The sequence below is a fragment of the Pinus tabuliformis genome, chromosome 2_2 (assembly GCF_031772625.1).
Source record: "Pinus tabuliformis cultivar Carrire ecotype Pingquan chromosome 2_2, CPIR1, whole genome shotgun sequence".
NCBI classification, from domain to species: domain Eukaryota; kingdom Viridiplantae; phylum Streptophyta; class Pinopsida; order Pinales; family Pinaceae; genus Pinus; species Pinus tabuliformis.
The window spans coordinates 949,146,020-949,163,055 of NC_142300.1; positions in this window are offsets into that span (position 1 = coordinate 949,146,020).

The window sequence follows — 17,036 nt, forward strand, 5'->3', positions numbered from 1 at the left end:
GTGATAAATGTTGTTGTATTGTTGATGAGGAGGTTTTCTTTGCACAAATGTGGTCATTTTCTCAATATTCCTGCATACGAAATAGGGGATTTTCATCACCCTCACTCTAGTGAAATGCATCAATAGTCTAACATAATAGGTGTACAAGCAAGAAAATCTGCCTTCACAACTTAAGTATTTGATTATGAGTTTCATAAGTGTAGCATATGTGTCCTGTAGGTATCTGAAAGGGAAAACCCTACTGATCTACCTCTGAAAGTCAGCCTTGATATAAGGCTCATAATGTTCTCTGTCCACCAGTTGTCCCTTGTTCCACTGTTCACCCACATTCGAAATACATGTTGCTTCAGCTATAGTTTCAGGTGTCAAAGTGAATGTAACACCTACTAAATTTACCTGGCCATTGTGAATATGGAGGACAAATAATCTAACAAGCTCATGGTGGTATTTGACTCTTTCCACCATCTCACAAAACTGATAGCAAGACTGATGTTTGAAACAAGCTACTGCAAGAGGGCAAGCCAATAGCTCTGTAAGTGTAGTGGGCTCCTCCCGGATGTGTTTTCCTCCCTTGTGAGGTTTTCTTGGTGCATGAATTTCTTGGGAGGAATCACTCACTGTTTCCTCATCTCTCTCATAAGGTGAATCTATCTCCATATTTGCCACTGTTTGGTTTTCAATGATAAGTATGAAGAGATTTTATATCAACAATACGTGTTTGCTATTTAATGAATGGGATTGATGATGGGGACAGTGAATGAGGGATTTTGTGCTGACTGTAGGGTTTTTTGGGAGTGGCAGGGTTTTGGGGATAGTGGGGTGGGATGAGTGGAAATGAGAGGGGGGATGGGAAATGAAATTAGTGAAATGTAGTGAAGGGGATTTGAAAATGATACAGGGGAATAAGACAGCAAAAATGACAATTTTTGCAAACCCTAGGCACTTCTTTCAATATGACTCTGCAGCAAACTAGGGTTTGTATTTCACCTATTAAAACACCATCAAAGAGGATGAAATTCTCTTACAAAGGCACTTTGTGATGCTTAACTTACTTTTTGAATGAAGCTTGAAGGATTTTGGAGGTTGATGAGGTCGTTTGGATGAATTTCGAGTTGGGAGGGTATGTGCACCGCACCCCTTAGGTTTCCAAAACAATTTCTGCGCTTTGTGCAAAGCGCCGACCAGGTATGTCGCGGTCAGCAAGCTTTGCAAATTTTGCTGTGATTTGCCCTTCTTCACCTCCAAACGCGATTTTTGCTTTTTTCACTCTTTCTTTTTGGCACAAATGAAGTCTTCCATACAAATATCACTTTATATACCACTGACTTTAATTTTTCACTTACAAAAAACCCACTTTTTCAAAGTTTGCTTTTCACTTGTTCTTCAAAACTCTGTTTTGGCAATTTGACTTGCTTTTTAACTTTGATGGACTAATGCTTTAAATTTTTTCTCTTTTGCAGGAGTTGAAGTCAAGGAGCTTGGCAAGGTGACCAGGGCTGCATTTCCAGACTTATTACATATTGGAAAAATAAAATTACATAAAATTTATATACATAGAAGGAAAAGCTAAGTTTCTCCTCAAAACCCTGCTTTGAATTTTTTGTCTCTTTTGCAAGAGCTGAAGTGAAGGAATTTGGCAAGGCAACCAGGGCTACATTTCCAGACTTATTACATATTGGAAAAATAAAATTACATAAAATTTATATACATAGAAGAAAAAACTATGTTTTTCCTCAAAACAGGGTTTTGAGGAAAAATCAATCACTAAGCATGTGATTATTGAGATTTTTGATGCTAAGAACTTATTTGACCTCCTCATGTGCTCGCTGACCATTATTGAGCTTTTACAAGACTTTAATGACAAACCCTAGACCTAATGAGACCTAAAAACCCTAAAAATGGCTTTTACAAATGTAAAGACAGAAAATGACTGTAAATGACATGAATTTGTGAAAATAGGCCAACAGGTAAAGACCATGAGGGAAAATTGATAATATGCCACTGCCATCAAATGATCCATGACGTAATGGAATGCAGCTGATCGGATGAGACACCTAAAATGCAATGCAACAAGAGAACTTTGATCACTGATGGAGGGATGAAGATACCGACACTAACAAAACCAATAGGAAAAGATACAACATAGAAGCAGTGAAGCAAGATTCTCATTGTATCTTATAACCATAGAATGTTTTATTTATTAGTTTGGATTAATATAATGAAGATTGGTGATTGTACATGATTTCACAATTTTATTTAAAAACCATATATATTGTGCATGTATGATTTACAACTTTATAATTTTCCACTGTGCAAAGTATTTTATGGTTGAGACTCTTGGTTTGGTAGCATCAGTGATTTAAGACTCTAACCTAGACCCAAGGTCTCGAAATTTCAATAGTTTTAATTTAATATTTCTTGTATAATAGATTTTGTTGGGTAAATTCTTCAAAAGGTCATCCTTGCGTCAATGATAGGGTTGAACGTAATGTTTTCTTTGGTTAATAAGCAATATTGCGTATTTCGTTTGAACTTCTATGTTCATTATGTTCGACTGTCTCAAATTGTATATGTTCTCTACAAGGTCTATGCATTGCTTATTTTAATTAGATTATGAATATGTGAAGGCTACAACCAACACATTCCACTGGGACTTATATGTGTATAGGTAGTCCATTGACTTCACAATGATGTTGGGATAATATTTGTCGGAATTACTAGATTCTCCCTTGACCCTAAGGTGCAAGGTTCCTTGATATCAACATTGTTTTCATGTATGAATTTTTCCTTTTTCTTCATGCGACTGTTCAAGATATTTTTGGGTTTTTAATTCATGTTTCCTGTTCATTACTATAGCAGTGGTTCTTTTTTGAAGTACATAGTTTAATTTGTTCTAGTCTAAGACACAAAATAGATGACTCTTTATTACCTAACACCAACATAATATCTATAATACTTCATCTGTTTATAATCATCAAACAACACTAACAATACCTTTTCTTATTAATCATTAAGATATAAAAGTTTAGGTACTTATCTATTCACTTCCTTGTAGCCTATAGTTCCTCTTCGGGAAGATCTCACCACCGAGCTGTGAGTCTGCCAATTACGTCTAGACTCTCCCCTGAGCTCTTCCTCCTCCGAACAGTAGTTATGTGGTCTGTCACATTCTGGTATCTTGAGGCATCAAGACTAAATGTCCATCATCAAGTCACATACCTTTTAGACTGTACTCCAGATTTCCCCCTGGTTTATTCCACCCATCTCAAGGAATTTCTAATGGCAGTATTCGCTCTCTTGACCAATCTTATATTTTCCTCTCCTCCATTCTCTAGCCCACTAGGCCTTCCTTGAATTCCTTTTTTCAGGATTCATGTGAGTAACCACCTTAACTGTCTCAGGAGGTTAACAAATGTTTCTTTCATTTCTTGTCAAAAATAATTTAACTCTTAATATTCATTACTTGTAAAAAATGTTCTAGCCACCCAGCCATAATTCTTTAATGTTCTTTATCGAGCATTTGATGAAAAATTCATAATAGAAAATAAAGTAATAAGTAAAACATTAACACAAGTTAAATGTCTATGTAACGTCGGGTGTTACATCTTCCCCCCCATGAGGAATATCGTCCTTGGTGTTGTCTTTGAATTATGAAAATAGTGCAGGATAAGCTTTCCGCATGAAATCATCTTCTTCCCAGGTGGCTTCTTCTAAGCCAAAGTGCTTCCATTTCAATTTAACTTGTGCGATGGCTCGTTTCCGCAAGTTTGTTTCTCTCCACTCGAGAATACGAAGAGGTTCAGCTAGAAATTCTCCTTCTAGTTCGACTTGCACTTTTTCACAGACTATCATCAGAAACTTTCAAAGAAAAAATTATACACTACTTGTTCTATTAACTGATTTACCTGTACATTTTCCCAGTTAATTATATGTTGAGGGTTGTACACATATTTTTTTAACAAGGATACATGAAAAACATTGTGAACCCGGATATGGCTTCGTAATGCAAGCTTGTATGCTACAAGTCCAATCCATTCCAAAACTTGAAAAGGACCACAATATCGAGGTATTAACTTAGCACAACCCCTCCACTGCAAGGTACTTTTCCTTGGCTTGACTCGCAAATACATGTGATCCCCCACCTGGAACTCCCTATAAGTTCTTCTTTTGTCTGCATAAACTTTCTGTCTATCTTGGGAAGCTTTTAAGTTCTAACGAATTTTTTTAACTATCTCCTCCATCTCGGCTAACATATCAGGACCCAATGTTAGTCTATTGACAGGACTATTCCAATCTATGGGCACCCTACATATCCTTCCATACAATGCCTCAAAGGGACTCATTCCCAACGACTCATGGTGTCTGTTATAATAAGCAAACTCTACTAAGTGGAGGTAGTCTTCCCACTTATGTGGTTGCTACATCACAAAGATTCTTAACATATATTCTAAAACTTGATTCACTCGCTTCGTTTGAACATCCGTCTAGGGATGGTACACAGTACTAAATTGGATCTGTGTGCCCAATCCAGAGAAAAGGGTTTTCCAAAATGTCAATGTAAATTTTACATCCCTGTCAAAAATTACCACCTTGGGTATTTTGTGCAATCTAAAATTTCTCTCATAAAAATATCTGCAATTTCAATAGTTTTGTAAGTGGATTTTACCAATATAAAATGAGCAGTTTTTCTTATCTTATCAACCACCACCATAATTGAGTCATGCTGCTTTTTTGTTCGGGGCAAACCCGTGATGAAATCCAAGGTAATTATTTCCCATTTCCACTCAGGAATGGGCAGTGGTTGCAGTAGTCCGATGGGGTGTTGATGTTCCGCTTTCACGAACTGACACTCCAAACATTTAGCTAAATATTTCGTAATATGTTTCCTTAAACTCGACCAGAAATAACCTTTCTTGATAGTTGAAAGTAGTTTTTGGTACCGTGGGTGGGCAGCATATGGTTTCCTGTGAAATTCATCTAATACCAATTGTTTAATAGAACTTTGATTAGGAACATAAATTTGATTTCTGAAAGTTAGCAGTTTATCCACATTTATGCCATATTCAGAATTTTCCCCCTTATTTTGAGCATTAATTGCCTAATTCCAAAGAAATGCATATTTCAGATCTTTAAGAGATGCTTCTCTAATTATATCAGGGAGATTTGATTTCACTTGACTGAATTGCATTTCATAAATACAATGGAGTTTTCTGCTTAATGCATCGGCAACCTGATTTTCTTTCCCCTTAAGGTGCTTCATTTCAAAGTCAAATTCGCTTAAACGCCCATCAAGCCAGGTGGACAACAAAATATTTCTCTGGGTCTGCCACCTTTAATATGGGTGCCGTAGTAAGTAGATGTTTTAATTTCTCAAAGCTTTGCTAGCATTAAGTTTTCCACTAGAATGTTCACCCCTTCTTTTGTAACGAGGTCATGTGAAAATAAATTTTTGAGAATCCTTCAATGAATCGATGGTAGTACCCAGCTAGGCCCAAGAAGGACCTAATATTAGCAACATTCTTCGGGGTGGACCACTCCATGATGGTCTTAATCTTCTTTGGGTCTACCGCTATACCCTATGTTGATATGACATTACCAAGATATTGTATTTTACTTTTGTAAAAGTCACACATGCTATACTTAGCGTACAACTAATTGTCCCACACAGTCTGAAACACAATTCTCAAGTGATTTTCATGTTCCACATGATTCTTGGAGTAAATCAATATATCATCAATAAAAATCAGCACAAACTTATCTAAGTATGGCTGAAAAATACCATGCATCAAACTCATAAAAGTTGTCAGGGCGTTCGTAAGACTGAAAGGTAACACCACGAACTCGTAATGACCATAACGAGTTCGAAAGGCAGTTTTAAAAATGTCTACTTCCCTAATCCTTATTTGATGATAGCCAGATCTTAGATCAATCTTGGAGAACACACTTGCTCCCCGAACTTGATCGAATAAATCGTCAATTCATGGTAAAGGGTATTTATTTTTGATAGTCAGTTTATTCAACTGACGATAATCAATACATAATCATAGATTTCCGTCCTTCTCCCATACGAACAATCCAGGGGCTCCCCAGGGGGACACACTAGGGAGGATGTAACCTTTATCAAGAAGTTCTTCCAGCTACATTTTGAGTTCTGTTAACTCAAGTATGCTCATATGGTATGGGGTTCTGGAAACAAGAGTTGCACCTGGAACTAGTTCAATCGTAAAATCAATATCCCATTTAGGTGGTAACCCAGGTATGGACTCAGGAAACACATCAAAAAAGTCTTGAATGATAGGAATATCTTCCAGGGAAGTCATTTTTCTCTTTTAATTTATGTATCCTACCTGTACAACATAAATCTGACAACCTTTCCTAATGCATTTTCCCAGCTAGTTAGCAGTAATAGGATATAACTTAATATTTTTCTTAATTCCTTGAATTTCCTTCCTTTGTCTTGATTCAGTAAGTTAACTGATCCAGGTAGGTATTGGTGGACACCTGCCAAGTCCACCTGGACCCCCACCATTGTTCCTCTCAACATTTTCAGTTTCCTTAATTATAGCGCAGTTTACTATTTTTAGCAGTTTTTCGGGTCCTAAACTTCCGGAGCCGTTTTGAGGCCCTAAACGACATTTTTTGGGAAATCTACCTCAGCGATTTTTTCTATAAAAAATTGTCTTTTCCGTCGTAGTCCTCGGAGAGATCTTTCCAACGGGCTATCATGCGCGTCAAACGAAGATCGTATGCCAAAGTTACGACCCCGGGAAGTTGATGTACCAATTTACCCAAAAGGGGCCCATAGTTTGGCGTTTCATCTTCTAGGGTTAGGTTTTGGCATGTTAAGGGTTTTCCATTGTTTCTCAACAATAAATATGCCTTCGAGCCTCATTGTAAGAAAGTTGAGAGGCATGTAGCCACCACATCTCTTCTCAGAGATAAGCTACCATCGCCCTAGCTGGTTTATTTCCATTACTGTTTGTAAGCATATTTTAGTATTTTACATTAATGAAGTGAAGTATTATTTCCGTTGCATACTTTTGTTTATGGTTATCTCTGTGTTTTATTGCGTTCCTGTTTAAATCAGGATCATTAACTAACAGATTTTCCCTTACACTCTACTAAGGGACAATGTCCTTCCAACCAATCCATCCCTATTAGCACATCATATGAACCCAAAGGGAGTATATTTAGATTAACATAAATGTGTTGTCCTGAAATATTCATAGGACAATGTTCTGTTTTCGCAACTTCACCCCTATGGCTAGTTGGACTAACCAAGGTTTTTGAAATTTACTGCTTTGCAGTTGGAGTGACCAGCTGTGTTCTTTCCCCAATGGATTTTGTCCTCTGTGGTGTCGTGGAGGATTTTTCTCTTTTGGAGTTTTTTAATAGTTCAGACCAAACCTGAGGGTTGATATGGGGTATCCAGTGTTTTTTATCAATCCATTCTCTCCAACTATCCCCTTCTACGTTACGTTTCCAATAATGACAGACCCTACTCCTACCTTTGTTTTTCATTTAAGACTTAATTAATTGATATTGATCCTTGTCGAGTTCAGGCCTTTTCTTCTAGGCATCTTCCCAATATAGTGCCTTGTCTCCATTACAAACCTCCTAGTAACTGGTTTTTTGGATGATACACTGATTCTCCCATGTTTGGTTCCAGAGTACAGAACCTTTGATGGTACAGTTTAGCCTTATTATTTGCTCCTACGAGTGGGTGGGATCGTACTTTGCTTTCCATATGGTTCCCCAAGGAGGATTTGGGATTTGCAATCCATATCCAAAAAATTTTAGCTCCCAAGGCCTTCCCTAGGAGCTCAGTGTCCCTGAGTTTTCCCATGCAACTAGAGCCCATTTCTATTTTTTCTCTACTCCTCTCCATAAGAATTTCCTTTGCATATTTCTAATTGCATTGGAGATCACTTTCAGGGAAGACAGCCAAATGTAGGTAGCGCGGGATTGTCTGTAAAATAAATTTTACAAGAACGAGACGATCTACCAAATTCAAAGATCGGAAGTTCCAGTTGGCTAGCCTCTTTTCTAATTTATTTATCAAAGCTTCCTAAGAGGCCCGAGCTAGAGGCCTGTCAGTCAAGGGAACCCCTAGATATTTGGAGGGGAGATAGATTATGGAGAAGTTGAGGATTTGAGCAATGTTTCTTCGAATAAGCAGAGGAGTATTGAATAATAATAGTTTAGATTTTTCAAGATTGATGGAGGTGCCAGAGGCCGCAGAGAAGTCAGACAAAATGGTCTTGAAGGAGGAAGCTTCTTTGACAGATAGGAGCCCCATAAGCAGAGTGTCATCCACAAATTATTGGTGCATGGAGGGAGGAGCAGAGGCATGAGGCTGGAGACTGGAAAGCTCATTGGCCGACAAGGCTGCCGATATGGAGTGACTAAGCCCTTCAGCCATTATAACAAAGAGAAAGGGGGAAATTGGGCCCCCCTGCCTGATGCCCCTGGAGGGGTGGAAGGGCAGAGAGGGGGATCCATTCAGGAGGATGGAGAAGTGATCCATGTAGATCTTCAGAAAATTACCAGTGCCATGGTGAAAGTCCCAAAACTCAAAGTGGAAGAATCTGGATAAACTTAGCATAGGATCAGATTGCTCATCATCCCAATTCTAACGGTGTGAATGACACTCAAATACGAGTCCAGATGACAAACTTGGAACAAGTAAAAGTTTGATTTTTGACTTGTCTAGGTAGCAAGGAGAAAATGACATGGAAATGTTTCAGCGAATGAGGGAGCACCATGTGGCAGGTTTCCACTGGGCCCCGCATATTAGATATCGACAAAAAGGAGGAGCCGCTTAAGGAGAATCATCCCCTGGCATTGCCGATTGTGATTGTGATATCGTATATCACAGGCTAGACAAGGGAAAAAAGGTTAAGAATCGTCCCCGTTGAAGATCCGGTTGCGATGTGATATTATCGCATATCGCAATCGCAGAACAGGGATGGTGTTACAAAAGGCATCGACAGAAAGTGTCGATTGCGATATTGCGATGGGGGGCCGAACCCAAAATTTTATATATTATGATTTATAAATATCGGTGGGTCCACCATATCACAGAGCACTAGAGCTGGGTTGATACACTGATGGGTTCCATGCCAATTGTGGTTTGCGGGGAGGATCTGGACATGATATTTTGTATGGTGTGTTCTATAAATCCAACGGGTTTGTATATTGCAGGATGCTTGTGTCTTGGCTTGGATTGTCCACCGATAAGTTGGAAACGTCGAAAAACATGCTGTCGAGACTCATGCGCAATTGACATGGGCTTTCCTTGTTGGAAAGGGGCTTCACTATTGTAGTAAGGTTGTTTCTGTGAATCCTTCTGACCTAATTATGCCAGCTAACTTGGTTTCTTATGTTAGCACTTCCCTGACTTTGAAGGATATCGCCATGCTTATATATATGACTATTTGTGTCAAGAGAAAGTGGAGAGGACTAGATGAATACTCATAATCTATTGCACACAGAAGACCCTGACCCTAGCAAGAGGCCGGAACCTCACCTTGAGTAGCAGGGAGGTTTCGAGAAGGTTGTAGAAGGATTGATTGTCCAAATTAGGAGTTTGGATAGGCATTTTTACACTATTTTTCACCAGTATTTCAGTGTCACTGTCTGTTTTTGAAGGTGGGCTCTCCATTCTCTACCCACCTTTTAGCTTGAAGGTATCATATTTTTCATAAAGCATACAAAGGTGGAAACTCTATTTGATTCAGGCTCCCAAGAAAACTTAATCTCAGAGCCCTTAGTGAAAAGGTTAGGCCTTGAAACTAAACCTCATCTGAGTCCATAACTGCTTGGTTGGGTAATCAATAAAGCCAAATTGTAGGTCACCAAGCAGTGTAGGGCCAGATTTGTAATTGCTTCTAAATTAGTTGATGAGGTAGAGTTAGATGTAGTACCTTTGGACATCTGTGGAATCATCTTGGGGAGCCCATATCTATATGATAGAAAGGTTGTTTCCTTTCGGCATGAAAACAAAAACCACCTCACAAAGGATGGGGTAGAGTATATAGTCAGAGCTCATCATACAAAAGTTAGTGCTAGCCTTGTCACTACAGGACATATTAAAAGAATGGTTAATTCCAGTAAAGGGTGCATGCTCATGGTAGTGAGGGAAAAAGAAGCCGAGACGGTTGATGCTTTTAATGGCTGCGATCCTGATCATAAGAAGGAATTATTTGAAATTGTTTCTGACTATGATGAATTGTTTCAGGAACCGAGAGGATTTGCCCCTAAATGGGAAATCCAACATGAGATCCATTTGCAACGGGATTCTCTTTTACCAAACGTTGGCATGTAAAGGATGGCTTCTATCAAGATGGAGGAGATCAAGAAATAGGTGCAGGTACTGTTAAATAAGGGAGTCATCAGACCGAGTTCTTCTCCTTGTGGGTCACCGATTGTGTTGGTGCCCAAGAAAGATGACACATAGAGAATGTACGTAGATTACAGGGTGTTGAACAAGATCAGGGTGAAGAATCGATACCCTCTCCCTTGCATTGATGAATTGTTAGATCAATTGAAAAACGTTGTTTATTTTACAAAGCTGGATTTGCGTAGTGGTTATCACTAGGTTAGAATTATAGAGCAAGACGTCTGGAAAACTGCGTTCAAAACCAACTAGGGGTTGTTCAAATGGATGGTGATTCCATTCAAACTTTGTAATGCTCTGGCCACATTTTTTAGGGTAATGAATGATTTATTTAGGCCTTTTATTGATCATTTTGTTCTTGTGTATCTGGACGATATTCTTCTGTACAGTAGGAAATGGGAGCAACATATGTGTCACATAAAGAAAGTGCTTGATGTTTTGAAGAATGAGAAACTATATTTGAAATTGTCAAAGTGTGAGTTTGGGAACACTGATATGATTTATTTAGGCCATATTTTCAATAATGGACAATTAAGGATAGATCGCTGTAAAGTGGAGGCGATAATGAATTGGCCTAAGCCCACGAATGTTAAGGAAGTCTGAAGTTTTCTGGGCATGATGCAATATTGGAGAAGGTTCATTGCAAATTTCTCTGTTATCGCAGCCCCCTTGCATGCCTTGACTAGTGTGAAGGAGGCCTTTCAGTGGGGAGGAAAAAAACAGAAATCCTTCGACACACTAAAAGAGAAGATCAACACAACACTAGTGCTAGCCTTACTAGACCTTCAGCAGCCTTTCGAAATTGAAATAGATGCTAGTGGATATGCCATGGGCATTGTATTGATGCAACAAAGAAAGCTTGTATGTTACCATTCAGAGACTTTCTCCCAAGCTATTGTGAATTATCCTATGTATGACAAGGAGTTGTACACCTTAGTCCAGAGTGTAAAGAAGTGGAAACACTATTTGATTGGCAAGGAGACCATCATCCACATGGATCATCAGCCCTTGCAGTATCTTTAGTCACAAACCAAGCTTCAGCAAGCCCGTCACTTCAGATGGATGGGATTCCTCTAGCAATTTCATTTGGTAATAAGATATAAGAAGGGAACCACCAAAAAAGTAGTATATATGCTTTCTCGCCCTCCTATTTTTGCATCTGTAGTTTTGCAAAATGTTTCTTTGTTGTTAGAAAGTTATGGTGAACAGTATCCTAACGATAGTGATTTTAAAGAAATCTATGCAAAACTGACCAGTGGATCGCAGGTGGACAATTATTACTTGCAGGGAAATCTATTGTACCACCTTGGAAAACTGTGTATACCCGGTGATGAAAGGGTTCATGTAATCCGAGAGGATCATACCTCTCTGGTGTCTAGTCATTTTGGAATTGAGAAAACTTTATGTCATTTGCAGAGGTTTTGTTTTTGGCCTCATATGAAAAACATTGTGACTCGCTTTGTAAAGCGTTGTGTGTTGTGTTCTGTTTCAAAACCCTCTAATAGAAAACTTGGGCTCTACACACCACTCACTATTCTGAGTCGACCATGGGTGTTGGGAATAGGTCCCCTGGGGGTCAATTTTGGGGTTAAAAACCCAAGTTTGGGTAAGAAGGCCCGAAGTTTGTATAAATAAATGTAAAGTCTCTGCATTTTCTGGTCGCAGAGTGCAAAGATATATAAAGTCAAAAAGGGTTTTCCACCCTTAATCTAGATAGGTTGTGTTGGTTTTGGAGATCCCTCCTTGGTCCGCGAACCATGGGATTGTATAAAAAGGAGGTCTTAGAGGAGTGTAAGTCAGAGAAGTAAGTAAAGTAGAAGTACTGGATGATTCTATAAGGGGCTAAGAGTGAGTCTCTTAGCATAGGAAGAGGCTTTGGAGTTGAGTGCGCAGAGGCCTATGGTAGAAGTTCGTAGCAGAGTGTGCGGACCCTTGGAGCTATGTGCGTAGGGAAAATAGAGTCTATATTGAGAATCTGAATCATCAATAAAGAGAAGTATTTTGAAATTACTATGTACTTTCCATCTGTGTGTGCGTTATTTTACTTTTGCTATGAATGTTGCGATTATGATATGTTGAATACTAGGGTTATGAATTAATGCTATATTGATGCGTGAATCTATGTATTTCACTTTTTCATATGAGCGTAAGTAAGAATATATGTTTACGCGAAGATAATTGTAATGCGTGTTAAAGTTAACCAATACTTAAGCTAATCTGGGTAGACACAAAAGTAAGGATAATTACAGAGGCGCGTAAGCACCTAATCTATCTATTTAGGGTCCGCGAAGGGCGATCAGAAATTTTCATGGAGGCTCCAAGGACGAATAAGAGAAGTACATTGATAAACCCTAAAGGGCTTATTGATCTGTGTGAAGGTAGAGTGAATCTCTAAAAACTGACATAACGACCATCTCAGGGTGCGGAAACTTGGTTCTTACATCCCCCCATACTGTTTCAGGTGAGACTTCAATCTGCACTCTGTAGATTGATGCCGAAAGGGCTAGTAGTGTAGAGATTTTCTTGGCTGCTTAACGTTGAACCTGGGTCAAGGCCCATCAAGCCAACAAATGGTTTCGTTTTCGAGACCGGGATTTGCATAACGAGATGTGTGATGCAGCATCATTGGAATCCAACTAAGAAAGAGATTGAAGGTTGGTTGGATAGAAAGATCCAAGAATTCATGGCGCAAGAGAAAATGAATCTGCGGTTAACAAAAGAACAGTGGTTGGATAGATATCTGTACACAAAAATACATGAAATCTTCTTTTTTTCCTTCTCGATTGAGTTATACGAGTGGATCGCGAGGTTGGTAAACGGCCAAGGGAGGTGGAGGATTGACAATCTGATTGTTTGGACACCAGAGTTAGTGCGGAGATTAGAAGCCTCTAAAGATAAGATCACATGCGCTGTCGACCATTGGCTCAATCGCATCATAGGATGATTTGTGACACAACTTGCGGTTGATACTTCTATCAATTACAACAAAGCAAAGCGCCGCTTCTTCAAAGGACCACGAGGTAAGTATTTAAAGTCATTAAATACTTGGATTGAGATGCTCTTGTGTGAAAAGCAAGTCATGCAGTTACCTTGATGTTTGGAGCTATGCAAAGTGGAAGGTCTTTCAGGGACGGAGGAAGAAAAGGTCTTGAGTATAGCCCATTGATTGAGCCTCCTTTGAGTGACAATGAAGGAGCAGTGCAGTCTTCTCCACTGAGCGTTGTTCAGCTGATAAGACAAGGGTTCCCACGAATACCTACACCACCTCCATCCTCATCCCATCCATCCACACCGCCTCCATCCTCACCTACACCACTCACCCCTTCACCCACACCACTGCCACCTCCACCACTGTTCAATATGGTGAACTTCGTAAAGCTACCTGTATTCAAGGGTGTAGGAAATGAAGATCCGGACCAATTTTGGTTTGTCATGAAGGCTGTATGGAAAGCTCAGGGTATCACGGATGAAAAAATAAAGAAAGCCACATTGGTTAGTGATTTGCAAGACCACGCACTGACGTGGTACATTAAGTACAGTACTGATAACCCGATGTCTGCGTCGGTAGATATCCACTCTGCACTAAATAGAGAATTCAGTAGACCTAAGTCTCAAGCATAATCAATTATTCGGTTCAAGGAGATCATGATGAACCCTAGGGATATGCCCTAAGATTTGGATCATAGATTGAAGTGTACGACCCGTGAAGCCAACATGAACCTAACTGATGGGCAGCACCACGAATGGTTCGTGGCCTCACTCCTGCCCCACATAAGGGTTGCTCTATCACAACAGAAGATTGGGACTGAGGTGGAAGCTCTGGAAATCACGATGAGATTGCATGCGACACCAATATAGGATGCTAATCTAGGGGTTCAACAGATTAATGCCTAATTGTAGAACCTTTGCCTCGAAATGTAAATTCTGTAGAAAGACAGAACAACTCGGTCGGAGGCACGCGAAGAAGTTTGGTGCCTAAAATGCAAAGATCATGGGCATGACAAGGATCTAAGGCCAGAGGTTGCAGTAGGACCAAGTGCAGGGTCCATGCTATGGTGTGCCATATGCCAAGCAGGTGGGAAACATGCAACCGACAACTGCCATTTGCTGCAGAAATTTGTACAGACACCACAACAAATATTCTAAGATCTCTGTCAATTAGTAGGTCATGACGAGCATAATTGTTGTAGTTATGAATTAATGATGGATAGGACACCTGCATACATGGTGCAGGTAGAAACGCGGCCTCTAGACCAAGGCGTTGGGGGAGCGCGAGGTGAGTATTAGGGGCGCAACCGAGGCCGAGGTGGAGGGGGGCCTGGTAGAGGCTGAGGGCAGCTTATTTGTTACAATTGTGGAGGACTAGGACACTACGCGAGAGACTGTCTGAATCCGATGTGACTGTCATGCTGCTACTGTACTCATTTTGACCATGCAACTGAGGATTGCCCTATATTGTTGGCTAAGATTCATGAGAAGGGGGTGCAGCCTCCGTAGCCGACGTAGAACCTCCAGATGATGAGGGTTGAGCCTTGCGAGGAAGACCCTAAGGTAAACATTATGCTACAGAGTGGAACGACGACTGGCAAGGATAAAGGGAAGCAACCTACAGAAGGTGAGTGGGTCCACAAAGCACCAGAAAAGGAGACTGGGTTTGATCTGGAGCGCGCAAAAGAAACATTTATGGAAGCAAAGAAAAGCTTCGCTAAGGCCTCTACCTCAAGAATTTAGGAGAAACCAGTTGAAGAAATGGACCCATCCATGATTACCACGTTCTTAGAGACCTGCATGAAACTGCTCCGCGATAGTAAGGCTATGAAAGGACTGTAGGAACTAATCAATCGGTGTGCTGGCAAGGACAGTGCTACTGGCGAACCGTGCGTAGTCAGAAATCTTGGCAAGCATAAGGCAAGGACATGACGTGAGATAAGACTCACCGCACATATAGGGGAATACGAAATGGACGAAGTTATCTTTGATCCGGGGTTCGACGTGAATGTTTTGCCAAAACAGACATGGGAAAAAATGGGGAGACCTGCGCTCTAGTGGTCTCCGATCCAGTTCAGGACAGCGAATCAAAAGCAATTTATCCCAATGGGGACGCTGCAAGGGTTAACAGTTGACATCGAAGGTGTGAACGCACTAGTGGATTTTGAAGTAATAGAGATTGTGGATGATAGCAATCCCTACCCTTAGCTCCTTAGAATTGATTGGGCCACTGACATGAATGGGGTAATTAACTTGAAGAAGTGAATGATGATATTTGAAAATAAATTGCTCCACATAGTGGTGCCACTGGATCCTGCAGAAGAACCGCACTATACAGAACTAGTCCGCGATTATGAAAGTGATGATGATTTGGACCAGATTTTCAAGATAATGGCATGAGACAAAGATTGGGTAAATCCAACAGCAGATGGACGTATTGCATGGGACTACAAGAGCTCCTACACATCAGATTTAGATGAATAACTAGAGCACTGGCAGAACCGACTGCATGAAGTATCTACGCTGCGTTGTAATATGATGACCAAGTCATTGCGCTGTGTATCATCGGAGGTAAGGAATCTGCCTCACTATGATGGGCTAACTGACATTGATCGCTTTTTGGATGCATTTGAAAGAGAAGTATCAGAGAAGCATCACTTCCAAGCCTTGGATTGGGTGCTTCGCGCTACACCTGAATGATGGTGGGGTATGCATAAAAATAATTTTGGTGATTGGCGCGAATACAGGGGGATGATGCGAATACGTTTTGGACAGCCAAAAGTACGGATGACAAACAAGTATGATGGAAGGGATGATCCACGTGATCACCTAGCCAAATGGACTAAGGCTTATGGAGCGACGCCCCAGCCTGAATGGGTGCATCTGTTTTATCATACCTTGGATGTCATACCAACGAATTGGTATATGAAGATAGAGCTTTGCCATGGCACTGAGGAATGGGACATCTTGCGCCAGGAGTTTATAATTACGTTCAGATTTGAGGATGGGTTTGACTGTATTGACGCGGCACTACAAGAGGTTAGAGCAGCAATATTTAGGATATCACGGGATCCTTTGGACCTAATTCAACCTGATTAGACTACCCAACTGATCCATGCGCTGGAATGATATAACGTGACCGTTGAAGAAGAAGATGAGGATCCCATAAATATTAATATTCTGGAAACCGAGGGTCACCAAAAGGTTGAAACACCACAGATAGAGGATCCAGACATAACCGCACCACTAAAAACTAGACAGGTCAACATTGGCACAGAAGTGGAGCCAAAACTTGCAAAGATTGGGGACTATTGGGACAACGCGACAGTAGATAAGGTTGTTGAGCTCCTCTGCAAATATCAAGATTTGTTCCCCACGAAGTTTTCTGATATGAAGGGAATAATAGGAGACCTAGGTGTCATGAAGAAAAACCCTGAAAACAGACGTGAAACCTATGAAACAAAGATCTTACCTCCTTAATCCGAAGTATAAGGAAAGAGTCCACGCTGAGTTAGATAAGATGCTTGCGGCAGGTATTATTGAGCCAATGGAAGAATCTGATTGGGTAAGCCCAATAGTGGTCCAGGAAAAGAAACAAAAAGAAGAAATAAAGATATGTGTGGATCTTAGGAAATTGAATGACGCTTGT